The 23,712-nt window shown below is 45.3% G+C and overlaps 1 protein-coding gene across 5 annotated transcripts in view; it reads right to left on the bottom strand.

Moving 5' to 3' along the window:
• Positions 1–23,712, bottom strand: part of LOC114490441 (LIM domain containing preferred translocation partner in lipoma) — a 636,657-nt gene that overhangs the window by 569,979 nt on the left and 42,966 nt on the right. For 4 of the 5 annotated variants that reach the window (XM_036017287.1, XM_036017288.1, XM_028504415.2 and 1 more), the window contains exons 2-3: positions 17,152–17,275; positions 1,506–1,630 (exon numbers count right to left, since the gene is read on the bottom strand). The gene's annotated coding sequence lies outside the window, so the exon portion shown is untranslated. Of the gene's footprint in view, positions 1–1,505; positions 1,631–13,353; positions 14,086–17,151; positions 17,276–23,712 lie in introns of those variants that run through there. The other variant, XM_036017289.1, reaches the window with a different exon arrangement.

Below are 23,712 nucleotides of genomic sequence, written 5' to 3'. Positions count from 1 at the left end.
AAAATCCACTGTTGGCTCCTGATTAGCTTACAGAAAACAAAGAGTCCAGGTCTACCCCAGCTCACTCCTGTGTAGGTACTCTCTTCCTTTCTGTCACTGCACACTAGGCTTTTTTTAAACATAAATGTAAACCTTTATATTCATCACAATTTAATTGCAAACACTGAAAAAAATTGAGGAGGTAGAACAGGTAACAAAGATGCACATGTGATGCTTAAAGTGTATGCCTAGGGCAAAGCTTTCAAGACCACATTTGAAATTTTAACCAGCTGCCCATATTCTTTTAAGATGCATTGATGAAGAAAAGAAAGGGTGACAAAATGTAACTGTAAACTGAGCCACACTTTTAAATGAAGTTAGGTCTTATCAATCACAACAATATCTGCTTTGTTTTGGAAATCTGCATCGTAAACAAGCCAAGACATATCCGTTATTCAGTATAAAGCCAGTGCTTGGGGCACCGATAGTTTGGCCCTCAGGATGGAGGCCACAGATCCAGAATTCTAAATAGGAGCCTTTCCCAGAATCCTCCAGCCATTTTCCTCAAGTCTCCTCCCAGCCCAGGGTAGCCCACACCATTGATTCGCTTTACTACCCCTCTTTTCTAGACCATGATGTTCCGTTCTACCCTCTACACACAGAGGAATTCCCAAACACGAGGTGAAGCTCACCTTATCTGGTCACCATTCCCCTTTCTGAATGTGCAACAGGGTTCAAATTCAGATCCTGCTGAAGCTCTAGTGGGCCCTTTAAGACACGGGTTCAGCCCTGGCTGGCATAGCTCAGTGGATTGAGCGCCAGCTGTGAACCAAAGCATCGCAGGTTCAATTCCCAGTCAGGGAACATGCCTGGGTTGTAGGCCACGGCCCCCAGGCCCCCAGCAACCGCACACTGATGTTTCTCTCTCTCTCTTTCTCCCTCCCTTCCCTCTTGAAAAAAATAAATAACTAAAATCTTAAAAAAAAAAAGACACGTGTTCAACCCTTTGCCTAAGCAAAGTTAGTCTCCCCTACCTCAATTGTTGTGAAAATAAAATGACATAAGAGAAGCATCTCATACAGGGGTAAACAAGAGCCACTCAATAATATTACTTTCCTTCCTCACAAATGTCCATAAGACTGCTCATTGACATTTTCATTTTGGTCTTCAGTTTCAAGAACACTTCCCTCCACACCAAAGGAGAAAGATGGAAGGAACACCATTACTGGCAACCAGAAATCATCATTACTCCAAATTTTCTTCCAATCTCTCTTCATGCCAACTTCCAAGAGCTGAGTCCTGCCTTTTCTTTGCCACACATTTTATTAGCATTATTATATTTTGTCCACTGCCAATGAAATTAACTTAAGAAAAAAAGAAAGAACATTTTGGTCTGTCTCTACTTCTCAGTCCAAGCTTGTTATTAGTGCCATGCTTTCCTTCATTGAAAACCACTGGTTTTTAAAACTCATTAAAACATGAATGTTGACTATAAAAAAATGCTTTCTTTTCTGCATAGGACTCACCAATTGAGGAAACAGTATCTTCCCCTCCAATGAGTGCCCAGTGGAACAACGAAAACAGCCCTAACCCGAGAATCAGGTGAGTGGTCTCCGTCCTCAGTTCTGTTTCTGAGCCTCAATGGTCCAGCCTGTGGGTGGGAAACAGGAGAAGGAGGTTGTTCATGAATCTCCAGGGTCTCGCCAGCTCTAGAACTCCCCAGGTTTATGAACTCGCTGAATAGACTATACTGAGAATGATGCCAAGCTTGAAACTCACAAATCTTGTGGCTCACCTCTATTCCTCCTAAGCCCCCAGTCAGCTCCTGGCACATTTCTTGCACTAATTTGTCTCAGAATGGTGGGGAAAGAGAATGCCAGTACCCGTGTTCATCCTCAGCTCTCCCGGGAGGCAGCTCCATGGTAATATCGGAGATGAAAGAGGTAGATCAGTTAGTTAGATACATTTTAGGCAAAAAAAAAAAAATATTAACAGCAAAATCTGAGCTAAAACAAGTAAAAAGGTACAAGGAATATGAGTTCAGAGACAGATTTCAAATGTAGGAACTAGCAGGCCCTCTGAACCTTGATTCCCTTGCCTGAAAAGTAAGAGCCAATGAGAGCAGAGAGCTAGACAATCTTGACACTTCCCAGTAAGTCCTCATTACAGGTTTCATTTAATTAAGAGCTATTACTAATTTACTAAAGATGATGCAATATATATTCCAACATACACAGATGCCAAAGCAGCTGGCTGTTTTGAATGTGTCTTGTTTTATATTCAGGAGAAATCCACATAAGAGGAAAAATGACTACTCCTATTTTCACTGTTGTCATTTTAAATATTATTAAATCAATCATACAATTGTTTCACGGATATTTCTCATTTCAGTCTTCAAATATCCATATAAGATCAAAGTTGGGAAGGACCTTAAAAACAGCCCACCTCAACTCTTCCAATTGACAGGAGCAGAAGCTGGGGCCAGAGTAGGGAGGCGGCCTCTCCAGAAGCCCACCCCGAGTGGCAGGCAATCCAGAGCTCCAGTCAAGTGCTTGCTCCTCTGGACACAGTTGTAGCCACTTTGACAGAGCATAAGGGGACTTGTTGGGCAGAGAGACTTTTCTTTGGTCACACAACTGGCTTTGGAGCAAAACACCAAGTTCCACACCCAGGTTTCTGAACACTTGCTTCAAAGTTCTCAGCGTCCCGCCAGACAGCAAAAGGAAATTACGTTAGAAAAATGGAGCATAATCAAGATGAACACAGCAAAGCAGTGAGTTCCCTGAGAACTCATGGTTCCCTGAGAACCTAGTGATTTTTCAAGGACATTAGAATTCTCAAAGCTGCCCTGGCCAGTGTGGCTCAGTCGGTTGAGCATCGTCCTGCAAAGCAAAAGGTTGCTGGTTCAATTCCTGGTCAGGGCAAAAGCCTGGGTTGCAGGCTAGGTCCCAGGTTGGGGGCCTGTGGGAGAAGCAACAGATCAATGTTCCTCTCTCATGTTGATATTTCTCTCCCTCTCTTTCTCCCTCCTTTCCCCCCCCTCTCTAAAAATAAATAAACGAAATCTTTTAAAAAATGATTTTTCAAGTCACTCCACTGAAATGAGAGAAAAGCATAATTTCAAATTAGGAATAAGGTATTCACAGCATTGGACCTGTGGACAGTGCAATCACACAGAAAACAAATGGCAGCCCCCTCCCTCAAGGCCCAGGGAACCTGAGCTTCTCCTTGCAGAGAGAGATACAGATCAGAACAGTTTCTCCAACAGCCACCAGGGATATTGGTGAAGGGCAAGGCTCTCCACCTTGGCCCTAGGGCAACCTCTCACTTGCCAGCCTCCCTCCCAGCACAAAGGAGAGTGGTCTCCCTTTTCCATAGTCAGCTTCTCTTTTAATATTTTTCTTCTTTTCCATAAAGAGAACAAGCAGCTTTGCTAAAGAACCGCTGTGAAATGATTGAAGTTCCCATGCAAACAAACCATTAGCATAGTTCAAATGCAATTTAAATTACCAGTTGTTAAAGTGCTCCTCAATTTCTCAGTAAGTTTCCAAGGAGAATTAAATGCTATATACTATTTAATTGGTTGTTTTCTATTTTTTAACATCCATTTATCCCCCCTACCACTCTTATATTTCAGAAGTGTCTATAAAAGCTTCCCTTCAAAAAATTATACATTGTTGAATAGATTAAATCTAAAGATTGAAAAGTATCAGAGAAACAGCTGCATAATTATGCACCTCAGCAACATTGATGGTTTTGACACCATAAAACATGCAAAATTTTTAAATCTTAGGAGTCATCTCGTAGCGCTGTCATTTTTCACAGATGAAGACACTGAGACCCCAACGGGGAAAGGAAGGGTTGACTCCACATCCTCTCATTGGTCAGTGGCAAAACCATGAACTCCTAGCCCTGTGCCTCCTCTTCCCACCACCACATGGTTGGAGCACATGACTGGAAATACTCAATGCATTTTCCACCCGTAATTTTTTAAAAGAAAATACGAAGTCTTCTTCAAACACACTCCTGACCTCAAAAGCAGAGATGGGCAAAGGCAAATATGTCCCCAAAGGGAGAAAAAGGAAGTAAAGGCTGATGAATGAGTACAAAGAAGTCTGAAAGGAGCAGATTCTTGGCAAGAGAAGTCCAGACACTCATCTAGGTTCATTAATCAAGTTCTGAGGCTTTAAGACTGCAGAGTCCCACTGCCTTATCTGGCCTGGAAAGAGGGCCGGCCCCTGGAACCAGAGGATAAAGGATCAACAAAGTAAAGGAAGGTCTTGTCACTTCTGTAAACAGAAAGGATTCCTGGAGGCCATCGTGGGTACAGGATGAAGTTCATGGCTTGATATTGGACTTGTATAAGTTATTTACCCTCTCTGAGCTCCAGCTTCCCTGTCTGCAAGATGGGGTTAATCCCACCTACCCATCAGGGGAGTACATAATCATGCCCTGGGATTCCATGCCCAGCATGCACAGCACAAAGCCAGCATGAAGTCTGCGTTAATTAAGGTTCACCCCTTGACTGCCAAGGTTTCTATAATGTCTCAAAGCTAATTATAGGGACTATACCTGAGTCTTACAAGCCATGAATATTCCCTAAGTCTGTTAGATGATATAAGTTCCCTGACTATAAGTTCACTAATTTTGTCATTCAAGAAAACAAAATAAAACATGTGCATGAAAACTTAAAACATCCAAGCATTTTCCTTCAAAGGCAAACATTTTTGGACCTCCTGTTTAAAAATGGCCTTCAAACCCAATATATGAACCACACAGTAGTAGAAATCCCAATTTAATGTGCAAAACCTCATTTCACATTTCCATTAACTCTATGAGAAAGATTTCCCAATTATCCATTAAGGAAACTGAGGGTCAGGGAAGTTAGGCAAGGTTTCAGGGCTAGGAAGTGGTAAAGCCAGGACTTGAACCCTGGTCTCCTAACTCAAGCTCCAAGACACAGGTTTTCTTACTCTGCACTTATAACTATACTGTGGACAGCTATTCCGCTAGAGGCAGAGATATATCCATTAAAAAACTCTTCTGCTATTTTCACATTTCAAGGGGCTTTGCGATAAAAAAGTAAAGGCTGAACGTTCAAATGTAAAAAAAAATGTTCACATTAGAAGCAAATAGATACTTCTTGAATTCCACTTTCCTGTTATGTTCTTAAGAGAAATAAGCTCAGAGTCCTGGCTCGAAGCAGACATCTGCTGGGTATATGGGAAACAGACTTGAGAAAATTTAGCAATGAGATGATATCAGACCAATTCAAAGAAAGAATTCAAATGGCTGAGCTCAGGATCAAACAAATCATTGAAAACCCTAATGTGAGCTTCTGAACACCCTTCAGATGCAACTGTTAGCTAACAGGATGTCAGAGGTGCACAAAACAGACACTTGTTAGCACCTCCTGTCCTAGGAGAGTATAGTGTCTGGACCTAGCGGGTGTAGGTACTTACTTAGACGTGCCTTGAGCTCTCAAAAAGCTCATAACCTCACTGGAGACATGCTCGAATACACAAAACAAAGAAAAGAGTTCAAATCACAACAAATGCATGCCATATTGCTCCCAGGGTCTGGAAGAGCCCTGCAGATGACTTCTAAACTGAGCCTGAACACCCAAGAGGATTCCACATACAAGCGGGAGGAAATAGGCCCAGGGAACACGATGTGCTAGGGCCTTAAGAAGGATGAGTTCAGGGTACTCTGGGGGAAAGTGACTAACTCAGTGAGGCCAGCGGCAGAGCACGTGGGGGGACGCAGTAGGATGTGAGGGGGGAAAGGAACTCTGTGGCCAGGACGTGGAGACCCTGTGTGCCAGGCTAAAACACTGGGATCCTAAGACTCGTGGGTGCTGCACTTTGAGAAATCACTCAAGGGAAAGTGAAATGGTAGCACTATCCTTGTAAGACTTGAATTGCCTTTCCACAGTCAGGTTTCAAGCATAGCAATTGGTAGGAGTGTCTAAAGGACAGCTTCCTCTGAAGGGTCCCACCCACAGAGAAGTCAGAAGACTAGGTAGCTCTCCGAGTTATCCCAAACCCACAACTCCACGGATACCCTTTCCTCCAGTCTGGAGGTCTCACCCGTGGATGACCCAGGAAAGAAACTAGGTGTCATGTTCCAAGCAGGATTTCCGCTCCACTTGAGAGAAATGCCAGCAGTGCCCAACTTGGTAAATCAGAAGAACAGACTGCACCCAGGCTCTAGCCTCTTTTCCGTCCCTGAAGAAGCAGGAGCCAGAGGCCTGTCCAGCACGTACTGCGTGTGCCCAACACTCCACAACTCAGGCCTGGCACTGTGGGACTAGAACCTTCGACTAGCAATGGGCCTGCCCTGATGTCACCAGTTAAGTTGTACGGAATCCCTTCCCTTAAAGGAACCTTGGTAGCAGGTCCCCTATGTCAAAGACACTGGCAAGATGTCTTTGACATAGGGGACCTTCCTGCCCTGAGGCAGCTTCCCATCTGGAAGGAGATAAGACACCAACATAGTAGGAGATGGCAAGTGCCTTACAAGAAGAGCAGGTGACAATACAAATCCTCTTCACACCCCTATGACTTGGTGTGATCACTTATACCCATTTGACAGATGAGGAAACTTGGGCTCAATTAGGTTAACTACCCTGACAGACTGCACAACTAGGAAGTATTACAGCCAAAATTTGAATCCAGATCCTATGCTCATAAGCACAATAGATTCTCCATTTCCTCATAGCCCACTGTGAAGTGAGTTGGCAGAAGAGAGAACAGAGAGATCACTTCTGGTGTGGGGGAGTGTAAGTGGTGGGGTTCATAGATGGTGGGGCGAATGAGTGGTGCAGAGCACATGATCAGGGAATACTTTTTCAGAAAGTGTCATCTGTGCAGAGGTTTATAGGGCAGCAGGAGGATGACGTGGGACAGTTCTTCTCAGGCTAAAGGAACAGCATGAGCTAAAGCACGAAGGTGAGAAAATGCAGGGTATTGTGAGGAACCACTGGGAATGGGGCTGACTTAGGGATGAAGGAGCAGGAACTTCAAGGAAGTTCATAAGCAGGCACAGATTGCCGTCCGGTTATGATGGTCATGGGCCCTAGATTCCAGGGGAAATATATTCCAAAAATATTTGGCATATTTTTATTTAATGCCAAAAATACTAGAAAAATATTATAAATGAAAAAATAAATAAACTTATAGTCAGGGACATACAGCTGAATATACCAGGAAAATAATGAATATTTCCAAGCAGAACTGTGGCACGTTTTCAGCTTCACTTGGGATTCCAGGCTCCAGTGCTAAGGCTATGTATTGACCTTTCAGAACTCTGGCCAAAATCAAGAATAGTAGGCCTTCAGGTCCTTTCAGGTCAAAGTACAGGGGGACGTTGTTCTCTGGCAATGACTTTGGGAGTTAGGACTTCTACACCTAGTTCATACATCCTGATCTTCTTGAGAAGAGTCCCTATAGGTCATTATGTGAATTTCAGACCCTAGCTGGAGCAGACGTGTCCCTAGTTGGTGACCAGAGCATAAAGAACAGGGTGGGAGTCACAGTATCAAAAGACCTGCACTTGATTCTTGAATTCCCCACAAATTCACTCTTCAATCCTGAGCAAGCCATTTCCTGTTAACAAAGGCACAGTTTCCTCATTTGTAAAGTGGAAACAATCATACTTACATAGCTAGGTCCTTGTGGGAATTAACAATTTACTTGTGAGATCAAATATAAGGATATGTGTTTCTACACGCAGGCTGACGTGTGTAGAATAGGCGCTCCCCTGAAAGCCGCCGTGTTAATAGGGGTAGCAGAAAAACTGCCTAATCCTCCTGGTGAAGTAGCTAAATCTGGAGTTGTCAACAATTTTTCCCCCTGTTGAAAATTGAGCTGTATTCCCCAGGCAAGTCATTACATCTTTTTGTGCCAAATTGTTTTCATCTTTTAAACGACCCAGTAATCCCACTTTGGGCAATATACAACAGGGAATAATCCAAAAGGAAAAAAAGAAGGCAATTTGTTCGTAGATGTTATTCGTAGTGCTATTTCTAGCTCTTTATATATCCCTCTATTATAGCACTTATCTCACTGTGCTGTAATTATCCACTCCCCTTCCAAACGCCTCCAAATTATCTTTGAATCAATCCCCAGCACCTAGCACAATGCCTGGAATACAGTAAGAACTCAATAAATGTTTGTTGACTAAATGAATGAAAGAAAAATTTTAGAGAAAATCCAATGAGCAAAAAACAAAACACTGTTTTTAAGTGATGATATTAAAGAATCTTAAAAAAGAAACCACTGGTATCTACAGACTGCTAACTTTTGAACAGGAATGTGTGAAGAAGCCTCAGGAGTAAATCTCAGATGATTTCATTTCTGATCTCTGAGCAATGCCAGGCTTGAGCCGAGTGTAGTACAAGATCACGAGACCCCCCAGGGGCGTGAGGTTACCTTAGAGCACTACCTTACATGGACTAAATCGCCTAACTTCTCTGAAACCATTTTATCCCCTGAAAGGTGGAGCATTTACTGGAAAGCCTAGCACATTAAAAGGAACTGCAGGAAGCCGGCAAGGGCCAGCAAGTGTAAATTCACATGTAAATGAAAGAAGAGGGCTAGGAGGTGCCCTTGGATCAGAGTCTTTCAGCGGAGGTGAGGCTTTGAAGCCCCAGCTCTCTCTGGGCTCCCACTAAGCCTTCCAGACCCACCTTGCAGGGAAGGATGGTTAAATGAAGCCTCCTCACCAGGGAGCTTACTGGAGGCAAGCATCTCTACAAGAACAGACAACACATCAAGGAAAAACACTAAGTTAAATATGGCCCATAAAGTCAACATCGCTCTGAATGTTCTGTATTCTTGGTGGGAAAGAATGCTTTATACAAATACCCAGGGAAAGCAAAGGAAGCAGCTTGTTCTACAGGGCTTATTTGGGGGCATTCCAGCAGCTCTTAGCCAGGAAGTCAGAGGCAGGAAGCCACTGCCTTCCATTCATTGGTCAGAAGCTCAAGGTTAGAAACCAAAGCGGGGAACACACAGACTCCTTAGTCCAGATCAGCTGCAATCTGTGCCCCCCACCCACTGTACATGTTTTCACCTGTGTCAGGCTCTCCCAGTGTCCTGCCCATTGAGCTTGACAACTCTCTGAAGGATACTGCACTTGGCATTCGGTAGCATACACAACCCCTCCAATACATGTCATGAACCCATTCACTGCTCTCTGGCCCCACTCATACTGCCCTAATCAAAATAACCGTCACCTCCCACCTGGATGATTGCAAGAGTCTCCTCCTAACCTTCTTGCTTCTACTCTTGTCCCTTCCTTGCAATCTATCTACCCCGCCCACTGGAAGACAGAACGATGCTGGTGAAACACAACTCAGATGCTTCCCATCACACTTAGACTCAGGGCCCCACCTCCGCTGTAGCTTAGGAACACCGCCCTGCCCTCCCAGCTCTGGTCTCAGGCTCTCCCCCCTGGAGTCCATGACCTTCCAGCACACTGGGCTCATTCTGTTCCCCAAACACAAACCTATTTTCACTCCACGCCCTTGCATGGACCGTGCCCTCTGCGTGCAATGCTCTTCTCCTGACTTTTACATGACTGGCTTCTTGTCATTCAGATTTCAGCTTAAACAATCACCTCCCAGAGCCCTTCCTCCATTCACTCAGTCAGAGAGAATCCTCCGAAGTGTTACTTAATCATTCTCTCCTGTTTATGTGTTCATTTAATATCTGCCTCCTCCACATACCCTGACTGGAATGCAAGCTCCAAGGGATCATTGTTGCCTGTGTCTTTTTCTTCATTCTAAACCCAGTGCTGGATCAGCGCCCAGAACGGTACAAGGCACATGAGTGGGAACCCAATAAAGATTTAATAAAATTAGACGAATGCATGCCTTTGATGAAAGAAACCTTACAGACTGCTGAAGAGTAAGTAGCCCAGAACTGTGTGGCTAACCCCCTGGGCTCCAGAGTAAGACATGGATCACTAATGCTGGTATTCAGGAGCTGTAAGAGTTTGGGCAAGTTTCCCCCCTTTCTCTAGGCCTTGCTTTTCTCAGGTAAAATGGGGATAACAGCACCTGGCTGGTGGGAGTGCCAGGAGATTTAAAAGTGGTAAATCATGTATTGTGCCTAGCATAGGATTCAGCAAAGAAGGGTTCACCTCCATCACCAACAACCCCATCTTCCAGGTGGGAAAACCAAGACTCAGAAAGGAGCAGGCATCATCACCAGAGTTAAACACTAAGTGAGCCCTGGCTGGGGTGGCCCAGCTGGTTGGGCATTGTCCCATAACCACAAGATCGCAGGTTTGATTCCCCGTCAGGGCACATGCCTACGCTGAGGGTTCAATCCCTGTCCGGGCGTGTACCATCCTGGTCTGGGCACACACGGGGCATAATCAATCAATGTTTCTTACATTGATGTTTCTCTCTTTCCCTTTCTCTCTTCCTTCCTCTCGCTAAAAAGCAATGAAAAAATGTCATCAGGTGAGAATTTTAAAAAATAAAATAAAATAAACACTGACTGAGCAGCAGAGCCAGGTCAGCAACTCACACGTTCAATCTCTGTCCACAGACCAGCTGTTCCTTAGACATAACAAGAATACCTGATACCATGTCACTGATTTATATATGCTGCCTTGTTCCAAAAGGATCTGAAGTAACTGACAAAAGATGCGCATTTTTCATGACCTTTTTTTAAAGTGAAACAAACTGGAGAAGATGGAAAAATAAGGTGAAGAAAAGGATTACAAAAAATAGGAGCCATAAGTCCTATATTCTTTGTTACAAACGGGCTTCACATTTGGCCCTGAGATCCCCAGAAGTAAAAACAAAATGGAGGAAAATACCTACGGACATTCCTTTAAAATACTTGGCCATTGAAATGTTGCCGCAACTTGTGAAAAGAGGTGCCACTACCCACTTGAGAAATGCATTGGTTTTTCACACTCTTGTCAGCTACAACCCAGGATCTGCTTACTCCCGGTCACGTGCACTCTGAAGTCACACTACTACTGGGTTCAAATCCCAGCTCCACTACTGATGGTGCAACTCTGGGCAATTTACTTATGGCCTCAAAGCCCCAAGTTCTTCCTCTATAAAATGGAGGTTAAAAAATAACACCTAAAATAGTAAAAAAAAAAAAATGAGGTATATATGCACAAGAGAATATTACCCTTGCTTAAAAAGGAAGGGAATTCCAACACAGGCTACAACAAGAGAAGCCTTGAGGACGTTATTCTAAGTGAGACAAGCCAGTCATGGAAGGCCCAGCACTGTGTGATCACACTTACATGAGATCCCCAGAGCAGTCAAACTCAGGGAGGGAGAAGGTGGATTAGTGGACGTCAGGGGTCAGAGAAAGGAGAGAGCAAGGAGTTAATGCTTAAATGCATATAGAGTCTCAGTTTTGCAAGATGAAAAGCGTTCTGGAGATTAGTTGTACATGAGACAGTACTAAACCCTACTGAGCTTTACACGGTACTGAGATGGTAAGTGCTACCTGATGTGTATTTTACCAACAGTAAAAATCAAATTTTTAAAAAATAGTATGTACTTATGGGTAGCTGTAGTAGTGACTCTGTGATTCAGGCCTAGTGCCTAGCACCATGCTTGGTACCAAGCAGTAATCAATTTACATCAGTTCTGCTTATTAACAGGAATAGTGTTCACACTGGTACCACCAACCCTAAACTCTTAGTGCCCCTGTCCATCAGCACCACAGCAGAAAAAAATGTCCCAAGCCTTCATGCTTCCAGGCAGCCTCCTCCCATGCATGAGCAGGGCCTCCAAGCCCTACCCAGCCACAGGCCCCATGCAAGAGAAGACAGGTGGCATACAGCCTCTCCCCAGGGCTTCAGAGCAGCTTAGAAAGCTGTATCCCTTCTCTTCAACAATGACCAGAACAAGCACAGGTCTCAGAGCACTTTCCCTACTCTACTAAAGTCTGCCACCCAATGCCACTGGCATCAAAGTGCTTTATCAAAACGCAGCCTCATCATCTTCCCTGTATTGGAGTAAGTGACCCCCCAAGTTGATCAGAAACTGAACTGACCACAAAGAGTTACTCATTATGGCATCTGGTGGACTGTACAAGAGTGGTGCCCTCTTGCTCTGTGTCAGATGCTGGCACTGCATCAAAAAGGCTAAAAAAGAAGTGTGTGTGTGTGTGTGTGTGTGTGTGTGTGTAAAATCTACTCAGAATCAGAGCTCACCTTTGAATGGGAGGGAGAAATACTCCAGAATTCTTACAGCTTCAAGAAGAGCGGCAGAGGCTTAAATGGACAGACCTGCTCAATTTCTTTCAAGGCCCGTTCACAGTTTCCACTGCCTGAGGTAGAACTGAAATACAGGGCGCCACTCTTCAGTCCTGCCTTTCGGACAAGCTATCATCCCTTTCAGAAAAGGAAAAGACACAGGCAGCAAAGCAGACCAGAAGGTAGCAGCTCACATTCAAACGACACTCACATGATCAAAAACAGGAAAAGATAAGTAGAAACCAAAGAAAGGGGAAAAGTAAAATTTTAAGAAACAAATTCAGGCAGCTAAGCCCATGTAACATGGCTGAATGAGGTCTGAACTGGGAGGATGTGGTTCTATTCTCAATTTCTCACCAAGAAGATCAGTAAATGCGGGCAACTCTGGCATCTCTGAGTCCCAATTTCCTTGTCCACAAAATGGGCATGTTTTCTGCCTTTGCCTGAAGGAACAGCTTTTCTGCAGTGGAAGGAAGAATGAACACAGATGAGAAGATCTGTGTGCTGATCCCACCTAATTAGCCATGTACCTGCAAGGCAAGTTAGCTGGGCTCTCGGGGCCTCCACTGCCCACTGTCATGCTGTAAAATGAGACAGGTCAACTGAATAATGTCTAAGTGTCCTTCCACCTCTAACAGTCCATCAAAAAGACACAGATGTCCTGCCTACCAGCTGTTTTCCCAAACTGTGGATGGTATGCTAATGCTATATAGCAACATTCTGCATACTCTTAAGTCCAACCATAGCTAAAACTATCCCTAGTCTTTCAAGCTAAAACTATCCCTACCCAAGCAACCCCAAACATCCCTTCTGTCTTGTTGCTTTAGCCCTAGCAATCAGACAGACAGAGCTCCCAAATTATCTTTCCACCCAGTTCAAGTTAGGCCTCAGGTGGGAGAAAATCTCTCTCTAATTTTTCTACACACAAATAGCATGTTTCCTCACAGACCCTGGCTCTAAATTCCCCTATGAGGAGTAATCCCCATGGGAAAGCAGCTGTCCACACCCCGAGTTAAAGCACCAGTGCTCCCAGCAAGGAGCCCCATCACCGGCAAGCTAGCCAGCTGTCAGGGCTGCAAACTCAGGGTCTGGGAGCAGAAATGCCATTCGCTCTGGCAATAATGAGGTACTCACGCAACGTCAGGCCCCACAGGCAGCTGGCCCTCCGCTGGCTCTCGCTCCCTCTCACACACCCTGAGTCCCACTGCAAGGAGGTGATCCCAAGGCCAGAGGGAAAGAGCACTGAGACATTCTCTCCTCAGCTTCCAGAGCTAGGGGCAAAGGAATGGAGGGGAGGGATGCAGGCAGAGGGGGGAGGGGCACGACTTTGTTTCTGGAAACAAGAATTCAAATCCTGCTTCTCCTAAACCCTGAGTCACCTCCTTCTCTTCCAATAGATCAGTGTGGTGGGTAAACATTTCCATATATGGGGAAGCAGGCTGGAGGATGTCAGAAAAATCACCCTTCTGTCCTCTGGCACTTGAAGAAATGCCCCACTTAAGACAGAATTCCTTACAGGGAGTAAATGATTAACCCCCAAAGAAGTGGAGTCTGAACTGTTCCACAGGCTGCCCCGCCCAAACAAGGAAGGGACTGGTTTGAAAGTATGTAAGTTCACCTTAGGAATGGGGTCATCCGGAATGTAACTACATTTATGAAGTCAACCTAGTAATTCAGGGTAAGGAGAGCTATTTGGGGGGATTCACCTATAGAGGTCACCCAGAATCCAGTGTGCACTTATTTTAATGACAGATAAGTCCTACAACAATCCCCACTCTTGGACCTCAGTTCCCAACTCCCTTGGGCAGAAACTCCTCCTAAAAACTTAGTTTTGCATGAGTTCTTCATAGGACAGACACCAGGCAGGAAGACCCAGAATAAAACCAGACTCTCAGAGAACACTGGGTGGGGGTGGGAGCGGGGGGAACAGGAGGGTGGAATGCCCAATTTAATTTGTAAGATTAATTTCAATCTTAAGTTCCTGAGTAGTGCTCAATGACTAAATTGGACCGGTGAAGTCAGTCAGGAATGAATCTGGTCTAAAATAACTCCAGACTAATTTAGAAAAGGAGAAAGGAGAGGGAGAGATGAAATGCTGGGGGAAATGGCGGTATGGGTAAAGAGGGGTTGGCTCAGAGAAGGGGAGCCATATCTTGGCTTCCCTGTGGCTCTATTTCTTAGTGTGATCTTGTTCTACTATCGGCTGTAAAGGCTTTCGTAGGTCAGATGAGCCAGTTTAGAATTATCGCCCACTTCCTGGCTCTTGGGCCCACACCAGGAGGTTGCTTGTTCTCATCCACAGAGAATCTTCTAGCAATAAATAGCACTGGTCAGAGAGTAAGGGGACCCAAGCTCTAAGCCCTGATGAATCACTCCTTAAAATCTGGGACAAATGAGTTCTCCTCTTGTAGCTTACATTGTCTTACCTACAAATTGGGTAGCTATCCCAAAACCATCCAACTTTGTGCTCTAAAAGCAGCCCCCACTTGGTCTGGACAAATAGTCATGACACATTTATTTGGATTATTCATTGTTGCAAGCATGTCACAAGTACCTAAAAAGCTGCAAACACTGCTTATTTATGTCATGCTTCATCAATGAACACAAATACAAGTGACTTATATAAGACAAGGAAACAGGATCAGAGAACCTACCCCCACATGCCAGAACCAGAGCTCAGTACAGAATTCTCAGCACTGCAGTATTCTAGGGGGTCCCACAGGAGAGCCTGAAGAGGGTAAAGAGAGGGTCCTCACACATAACTCGGAGACTAGACCAGCCATCAGACTCAGTGGTGCTATAGAAAGATTGTCATCTTGTCAGGAGCTTAAAGTCCCTTCCAATATTGCAACAGGTACATTTTAGCAGATGCAAGTGATAGTCCATGAAAAACAGCTGCCCATGGATGGCCTAGGAATTCTGGAAAACCAAGGACCAAGGAGGGAGCTACAGGGATAGTTATGAAAAGCAGAATGACAGTCTTTATCTACCCACCATTTTGTAAGTAGCATTTAGAGATCAGTTTTCAAATCCACAAAGGGGCTCTTCATTCCTTAATGTACGTGTGCCTCTCTCCCTCTTGACCACCAAGAACCACTGGATCAGGGATCTCAAGAGGAGACAAACCACAAAGGCCACTGAGCCGATGCCCACCCCCCTACCTCACCCCCGTCAGTGAATCCCTCCACGGTAGCCCTGAGGTCTCCAGTGAGGTGAGGATCATCTCCTGAAGCTGCAAATTCCATCTTTCCAACAGAAAGTTCTTCCTTATATGGAAACAAAATCTGGCTCCCTATGCAGCTCTCCAAGATCTCATCCCTCAGTTACTCTGGCTGTTTCCTGACCACATCACATTGCTTGCTCCTAATGCATTTGTTGCCAACTTGAAATCCATCCTTTTTCGGTTTTCCAGTAAGTGTTACTGCTAAGCATCCTGTTCTACATACACACTTTTGGCCTTGTGGATTCACGAGATGTGTCCTATGAAATCTCAGTCACTGAGAAATGGGAGAAATTAGGCCTTCCGGACCAGGTCCTCACCTACCTCTACCTCATCACCATGCCACATCCCCATCCTTTGTGGACAAAGCTCAGGAACACACATCCCATTCCCAGCTCCCCACTCCTGCTCTCCAGTCCTGCCAGACCTAAAGCTGTCTCCAGGATACAAGGCTGCTCCAAGGCACATGAAGACAGAGCTCTGTGGAACAAGAGGGCCTTTCCAACGCAAGTGCTCTCAGTGGCCTGCAGGCAGGACCGCAGGTATTCTAGCCTTGGTAGCTTTACAAAAAGGGGGGAAATGTTCTTTTCTGCCACAGTTCTGATGTCACCATTTGGATATAAGATACAAGTAACAATGATGCCTCACATTAGAGACATGCTTTACTAGTTGGTAAATGCTTTCTCAGATAGTCTCATTTAATCCCTGTGGCAATTACCCCTGGAGGTAGCCTCACACCTAACTTAGTGAGAGGAATACTGTGGCTCAGAGAGGTTAAGGATACTCTCGAGGTCACAGCAAGAGTAAGTAGTAAAAAGAACACTGGTTTAGAAGTTAGACTGCTTGAGATTCCAGGTGCAATTCTGCTAGCTGTATGACCTCCAAACAAATGTTTAACTTTCCAAACCTTGGTTTCTACACCTGAAAATTAGAGATTAAAGGAGACACTCTGTCTGACTCTCAGAGCAGTTACGAGGATCAAATGAGATAATGTGAGTGAAAGCCCTCTGAAAGACCCGGAAGGCGTACAAACGTGCAGGGGATCATGGTGTGATTACTTGTAAATGACTGTGCATTCCATTACAAACTCAGAGAGCAGTGAGGTCATCCTCAAGACAAGGAAACATGAAGGCTCTGGGAATTAAAGAGTAATAATCTGACACTCTACAGGGTTATTTCTATATGCTACTCACTCTTGAAGTTGAAGGTCAGCAGGAACTGTCGAATTTTTAACTGCAAAGTCACATCTGTCTACAGGAATGCTCAAGGCAGACTCTCCCTTTTCAGCCTCAAGCAAATGCCAGGCCAAAAGGAGGTAATAGAGATGGACGTTTGGAAGCACCCCCCCCCCCCACCCCCGCCACCATCCCCCACCCCCCCACCCCGCGTGCCACCCCACCCCGCGTGCCGCCCCGCCCCGCCCCAGAGTCTTAGTTGCAGAAATGTGACCTGCAATGTTTTCCTTGGAGAAGCTGTTAGAAACACAGGCTCCAGCCTCTCTGCAATATGCCCGTGGGGAAATACGCAAACAGTAAGAAGCTATTTACCAGAGAGCACTAAGGAAGCTCCCAAGCATGAATTATCAAGGGCACAGGATATTTCAAGTCTCAGATAGCAAAAAGACAGAAATTCCAATCCATTAAAAACCTCCTGGCTATTCCTTATGATTTGAGACAAAAATCTTAAGGCAGCAAAGAGGCCCATTTACATACCAGAGGTCCTGCTGCAGGTCACCTGGGAGCCAGAGAACCCCCAAGAAGCTCTGAGAGTGAGGAATCAGTCTGGCTTCCTTCAGTCCTCTCCCAACACGACAGTAATCAGGATTCTCTTCAATTTCTGCAAAGATCCAAGTCATCGATGTCATTATGGAGGGGCTGGATTTTCCCCAGAAATCCATTCCCAAGGCAGATGAACGCTCAGCTCAGTGATGATTGTTTGCCACTTTGCATTTTATCATTAGTTTCCTTGTGCTTAACGCTGGAGGAAAGCACTAAATTAATTTGTGACATGGGTGTGTGAGTGCTAGTGGGAGAGGTGGACCACCGATGGGTGGAAACAAACAGATAACTTAGAAGAGTGAACTGAAGCCACAGACCATGACTGTTGCGGACCCAGGTGGTGAAAGTAGAGTGCTTTGTTGAGAAGCAAAGCTCTAATCACACCATTGATCAGTTTAAAAAATAGTCTCATTGGCGCCTCACTGCCAAATAATAACAATAACAACTATAATTTAATGAGTGTTTACTCTGTGCTGAGCATTATACTGGCAGCAGTTTGCACACATTATGCCATTTAATCCCATCAACAACCCGGTGAGCTGGCCAGCCTCGCTCCCAAGTTACAGATGAGGAGAGGAAGACTTAAAGGAAAAGTAGGCTGTGCCAGTCCCAGAGACAGTAAGTGGAAAGTCACAGGGCAAGCAACGCCTTACAATTCTGTCCAATGTGTAACCTTTTCCGCTGCCTAGCCCCTCCCTATTCCATGTCTTTGAGAAGAAATCATCCTCGAGAAACTACCACACATGACAATCATGTATAACAAACATAACTATCTCCAAAACTACTTAACAAAAGTCCTTACTTGTTTCTGTCTCCTCACCAGTCCCCTGACGTCAGGGACCTTGCCCGTGCTCTCGCCACTGTGTACACAGGGAACACTCAACACTCACAAGTACTCTGCGAGACAATGTGTTTGAAGGCCAGGCCAGGGAACTAATCTCAGAGAGGTTCCCAAGGTCCACAGCCAAGCTGAAAGGCACTGGTCAAGTATCCTGTATATGGGGCAGCCGGAAGTTTCTGACAGAAGCTTCTCAGAGGCTGCCCAACCTTTGAACCTGCAGCCAGGTGCTCCAGAGACCTTGGAGTGAGGTGGACAGAAAGCATGTCTCCTTGAAAAAGAGGAAAAAGTCCAAGACACCTCGCAATGGTGACTTTTGCCTAGCCACCTTTTCTCTCAGACTTAGTAAAGAGCTAACTAGGATAGCACAGTGGGTTTCAAACTTTCCTTTCTCTAACAACAGCGCTTTTCAGTTTGCAAAGTCAGTAACAGCAGAACTGCTCAGCCTGACTCCAGAACTTCCCTTTCCTCCCCTTCTCTCACCATTTGTCACCTCCAATCCCCCTACCTGCCACCCATGCTAACACCAAGCCCACTCCTGCAGTCTCTCAGGCTCAGGGGAGCCCAGTTTGAAAACCAGCTGCCTGGGCTCTTCATAGTACCTTCTGGCTCTGATCCCCATAACCTCCAAGGTCTAAGACATACATCCTTCATAAGCAGTTCTGCATTTTTACCAGCGAGACAGGCCCTAAGTAGTGTAACAGGGAAGAAAGAATTTCCAAAGTGGGAAACTGGGATTATAGTCTATTTAGGATCTGTGTTCCCAAGTAAGTTATTAAACCTGGCTAAGCCTCAGTTTTTCTCACCTGTGAACTGGGGAATAATATTGTTATCAACCAGATTAGGTGTTTATGAGAACTAACTAATATGTATATACGATAAGCTGCTTAGCAGAATGCTACAGTAAATACTGTGGTACGATCAGGTCATCTATAAATTTACGTAAGTGCGCAGATGGAGAAACATGAGGCCATGTCCAGGGCAAAGAATATGTGAACTAAATTCCCTCCTTGTTCTCATGGACATTTTCAACCCGAACAAAGCCCAGCAGCTATGAAGAGCCAGAGGGAGGAACACATTTTGTGTCCTAAATTCCCTAGTGCTCATGTTTGAAAAATCGGACAGCTTGTCTCTGGGACGTTTGAAATCCACAGCCATCTTAGTCTTCCAAGGATGTAAACCAACACACTCAAGGGTGGAAAGTGAGTTGGAGAGAACCACTGAGCCAGAGAACTGGCACAGGAGGGAGCATTAGACGTGGCATCCCACCTTCCAGCTGCCACAACGACCAGCCGAGTAGCCTGAGAAATCGCATCTGCTCGCTGAGTCCCGATTTCCTTATTTGGGAAATAGGGGTAAGAAACCCATCTTCTACCTCCTCGTGATGCTGAGTAGAACTAAGGAGCTGATGGGTGTGAAAACTCTCAAAAACTTCACAGCTCTACCCCTATATAAAATAACAACATTTTTATTATAATCTCACATAAAAAGTTGAACCACTGCAAAAAATAGCTGAGAAGGTGCCCAGAACTTGGGAAGCACCACATCTGGAGGCCCCTGCTCCAACTGCAGGACTCCCTGTCTCTCGCCTGACTTTTGCCCCAAGTTCCCTGAACACCCTGAAGGTGCTGCCAGGTTAAGCCCCTTTTCGTCACCAGCTGACTCCTCACCAGTGCTCCGAACTGCACAGAAAACCATGTGCAACTGCCCTCAGACCAGCCCTCCAGGGCTCCATCGGGGGTCCCAACCCATCTTTCGAGCCACATCTCCCATTATATTGCTACCTGAGTCCTGGCTCCAAGCAAGAGTGAGTGAACCCCAATTCCTCAAAACTCCAAGATTTGATCGTGCTTCCCCTCTAGTGCTGCGCCTCCAAATCTGAGTTCAAAATCTCCCTGCTGGGCAGTGGGGAAGTGAACCCCTTGGGAGGGTTCTGTGACTGGGGTATAGTCAGCAGTTTCTTCAGTGCCCCATCCTTTTTCTAAAGATGGTCCCAACAACTAGTGCCCCACCTTTTTTAATGCTTAATGCCACATATGGCCATGACATCCATTCTAGTGATGGGAAACCAGAGGTTGCAGAATACAGTAAGAAGCTGAGCCAGTAGCCAAGTGCAGGCCTTTGGCTCCAGAACCTGAGCACACTGCACTGTCCCTCAGCAACAGAGTGCCATGAACACCCTGCCACAGAAGGTGCTGGTCTCAGGGCCAGCTCGCTGCATGACCCTGGGCAAGTCACTGTCCTTCTCTGAGACATACAATGAGGGCTCTGTGGTCATCCCGAGTACCTACACACCCCTTTCTCTCTCCTCCTGGAAGATTTCAGAAATGAAGTGTTAGAGAGGAAACTAACGAGGTAATGAATGCTTACATACTCATATGTGTTTGTATGTGTTTGGTCAATTCCACCCTGAGCTTTCCTTCCTGACCTCCAAAGCCCATCTGGTAAGAAGAAAGAGGGACTAACCAGAATGCCAAAAAGCCACCACTGTGCGACAGGACAGCACAGGGGATGCTGTGTGATAGCATCGCCATGCAGACCAGCAAACCACTCCCTGAGAACAACTGCAGTCATGGTCACAGGGCATGAACCTTGTCAGCAAATTACTGGTTTGACTGGCAATTTTTAATGCACTCAAGATGCAAGGGCATTAATGCAGGCGGCACAGAGTGCACCTGATATACCTCGTGGCCTGTGGGCTCCATGAGGGAGGGCAATGAAAGAAACCCTCTTTTCTTCAAGATTCTTAAGACAGTAGCTTCTCTCTTTATAGTGCAGGCAACTAGGACCGCTGTCTGACCACAGCACTCTCATCTGGATGTGGAGACATGGTCTGCCTAGCAGGCTGCCAAGCCCCCTCCTGATACTCTCCTACAGTCTAAATGTTGACTGCTAGGTTATCCCAGGACCACAGGATCCCAGATCCAGCAAAATGCAGGTACTAATTCCTGTGAACAACTTCTCTGGGGCATTCAGTTATTCAGAAAGCATCCTGATTTCCACCAGTACACAGCAAGAAGCAAAGGCTGGATTTCTGCTTTCAAGGACCCTGCACCAATATCTTCCGTAGCTTCCCAGTGGCAATAGAATAAGTCCACATGCTTTATCTAATAGCTCAAGTGTCTGAATGAGGCACACTCAATCTTCTATTCCCACTATACACTCCCTTCCACTGCCACTCAGCATACATTCTTTGCTTATTCAGACGGAACTCTTAACTCCCATTATTCCCTCACTTGACCTACTTCCCCTGCCTACCCTGAGATCCAATACAGATATCCTATACAACCTTCAAGGCCCATGGTAGTTCTCAATAGGAACAGGATTGCTCTTTGAAGAAAGGCAGCTATTTCTTCAGTGTCTCGTGTATTATAGGACATCTAGTATCTCTGGTTCTGAGCACTACCTGGCAGAGTGGTCTGGTCTCCAGCACTGAGATGACAACAACAACGACAACACACTCCACCACTCTTGCAAATACCCCTTACAGAGATGGTACTGCCTCCAGTGGAGAATCACCTGACGGCTGTCACTCGACATGAAGACTCCCTCATTTCTCAGTCCAGCCAGAATCATCTCCTTTCTCTGAGTTTGCTTAGCTTGCTGTCTAGGACACCGATCATAACCTTTCTTGTACTATTCTTACGATGAACTTGACTTATTTCCTCTCCAGTGAGGGCTCCCAGCGGAAGAACCCATGACTGACCTCTACCCAAAGTGCTAAATCTAGCCCGGGGCCGGGCTCATCCTAAGTGTTTAAGAAATGTTTGTGAGCAAATTACGTAAATGGGACAGCTGTTCAGGGCACGACTGCCCAGAGGAGATTAAACCGAACTAAAAAATTACAAGTCAACCACTGTTGTGAAAATGAAACAAAACAAAACAAAAACCCAATTCAGAAACTGAGTTTGGACAAAAAGCCTGCATTTGGGAGATACCAAGTATATTACTGTTATATATTTTATGTAAATAAACAAATATTAAGTAGGCTCTTATACCTAATTATATGATAGTATTATAATTAATTGTACATATTAAATATTGTGGAATAATAACCTCTGGGTGCTTTAAAATGAATGTGTTGGTGGCCGACATATCCTCTCTACGGGCTCAATCAGGGCTCCTTCCCACCCTCTCCAGAATCTTCCTGTCCTGCAGAAGCAGACTGCTGAACACTACATCTCCCACACTCCCTTGAAACTAGTAAATTACATTGCAGCAATAAGATTTACTTGTGTTAGACTTAGAAGGTGAACATGGAGCTAGAATCACCCCATTGCTATTTCTACTGGCCAGCAGTATTGTGGGATCCTGAGTCAAAACGCCATTCCATGGGGCAATAAAATGTCCTGCCACCAACTCTGAGGATGTGGAGAAAGGTTCTAGAGGTTCAGCAACAGTTTCCTCATATCATCTTCTTTATCCCTGGGTTCTAGCTAGGAAATAAATTCTTCAATCAGTAGTTCCAGATGTGGCCTCCTGGCTCTGTCTACTCCATCCTTTCCAACAATTTTGGAAAGGATCCAGCATCTTTTCTTCTGAATTAATCCATTTCCATTAAATTGTGTGAAATGTCTCTCCTGCACTTAAGCTTGGTAGATGCAAGAGGGAAAATAAAAACCGATAGATCAATTAACTGATCATCTATTCCTCTGTTGCTTGATCTGCTTGAGGAAGACCTATGTCTGTCTATACCTGGGACCCTCCCTTGCCTGTGAAAAGAAAATATCTCACTTTACTGTAATGAGCCAAACAGACCTTAGGGATTTAAGTGGCAGGAGCCATAAGCTAAATAGAACTACACAAACTGGCTTATGGTCAATGTAAACTCTAATTTATGTAACAGGAAGCATAGTTGTAGCACAAGTACTAACTCTTTCCTGAGAATTCTTGGCTTGACCTCCTTCTTTTCCAGATTTGCCCCTGAATGCTTCAGTACCTGCAAGGCATGCCGGCTGCACCCCTCGCCCATCTGCTCTGTGCAGCCCCACAGAGTCATCAGCCTCCAGAACTGTCTGGCCCTGTTCTTGCTCCCTTGTTTGTAAAATAAGGTTAGCAACAGTACCTTCTTCATGGGTGTTTAAAGGACTGGATGAATCACTATGAATAAAGCAGTGACAGCAGTGACTGGCACAGAGCAATTGCTTTCTAAGTGTCACCTCATATGTAACCAAGGAATGATCTTAGGACACAGGTATATGTTCTAATGTACAAATGAGGAAACTGAGTCTCAGAGAGTTTATGTAACTTGCCCAAGGTCAGATAGCTAGCAAGCAAGGGGTGTAGGCAGGCTCCAAATCCAGCTCCATGGCCTTCCTTCCACAAAATCCACAGCTCTTTGCTCTTTAGCTTCCTGCTTGCTGATATGCACACCTAATGGAAAAATGTATTAAACTGTAGGAGGAAAACAGCCAGACATAACGGGGCTGTGTCTTGGGAGCTCTCTGGGCATCACAGGATGATAAGGCCAATGTCATAAGCCCTACCCTTCAGCGTAGTCAGCTCCTGTGGGTAAAATTAGCTCAGCGCTGCTCCAGTGCCGCCTGGAGCCCCAAGGCAAAACTCACCCTGGGCAGAGCATAACCTCACCTGACCCTCAGTCCCAGGAAGGGTCCCTCATGAACCTCATTAGGGCCTGAGATGACTCAGTTTGCTCC

Source organism: Phyllostomus discolor, chromosome 2 (assembly GCF_004126475.2).
Source record: "Phyllostomus discolor isolate MPI-MPIP mPhyDis1 chromosome 2, mPhyDis1.pri.v3, whole genome shotgun sequence".
Lineage (NCBI taxonomy): Eukaryota > Metazoa > Chordata > Mammalia > Chiroptera > Phyllostomidae > Phyllostomus > Phyllostomus discolor.
Note: the sequence above shows the minus strand (reverse complement) of the source record. Positions and strands in the feature narration are given on the sequence as shown.